The 572-nt window shown below is 40.2% G+C and overlaps 1 non-coding gene across 1 annotated transcript; it reads right to left on the reverse strand.

Moving 5' to 3' along the window:
* Positions 1-291: 291 nt before the first annotated feature.
* TRNAG-CCC lies at positions 292-364 on the reverse strand. The gene has a single exon. It is a non-coding gene; the product is annotated as a tRNA-Gly (tRNA).
* Positions 365-572: the final 208 nt, after the last annotated feature.

Here is a 572-nt window from a genome sequence, read left to right on the forward strand (position 1 = left end):
AGCTGATCTGAACGCCAGTTGGTTTGGGAGAAGGGAGTGTGCTCATTTTTATTAATATGATTGTTTACATCAATGCCCAGTTGATTAACATTACTGTGTTTTCTCAATCTAATGTTGAAAGACATTTTATAGGAAGATGTTAATGCTCTACCACCACATCCCACAGGACACTTCACTTTCGTGTTTTAGAGTTTATTTTATTTATTTATTTGGCTGCACCGGGTCCTTGTTGCCATGTCCAGGATATCTGTTGTGACCCGTGGGCTCTTAATTGTAGCATGTGAGCTCTAGTTCCCTGAGCAGGGATCAAACCTGCACCCCCTACATTGGGAGTGCAGAGTCTTAACCACTGGACCACCAGGGAAATCCCCACTTTGGTGTTTTAAAGCAGAATACTATTAAAAAATAAAACAAAGTAGACATATATAAATTTGCCAGCCCTCCTTATCTTTTCTACCCATTTCTTCACTACAAAGATAGATATGACTTCCAAGAGTGGGGAGTTGACAGGAGGAAGAAACCTTGTGAACACAGCAGCTGTTCCTCATTATAAATCATTAAGGAAGAAAGCA

The sequence above is a fragment of the Bos indicus x Bos taurus genome, chromosome 15, assembly GCF_003369695.1.
Source record: "Bos indicus x Bos taurus breed Angus x Brahman F1 hybrid chromosome 15, Bos_hybrid_MaternalHap_v2.0, whole genome shotgun sequence".
NCBI classification, from domain to species: domain Eukaryota; kingdom Metazoa; phylum Chordata; class Mammalia; order Artiodactyla; family Bovidae; genus Bos; species Bos indicus x Bos taurus.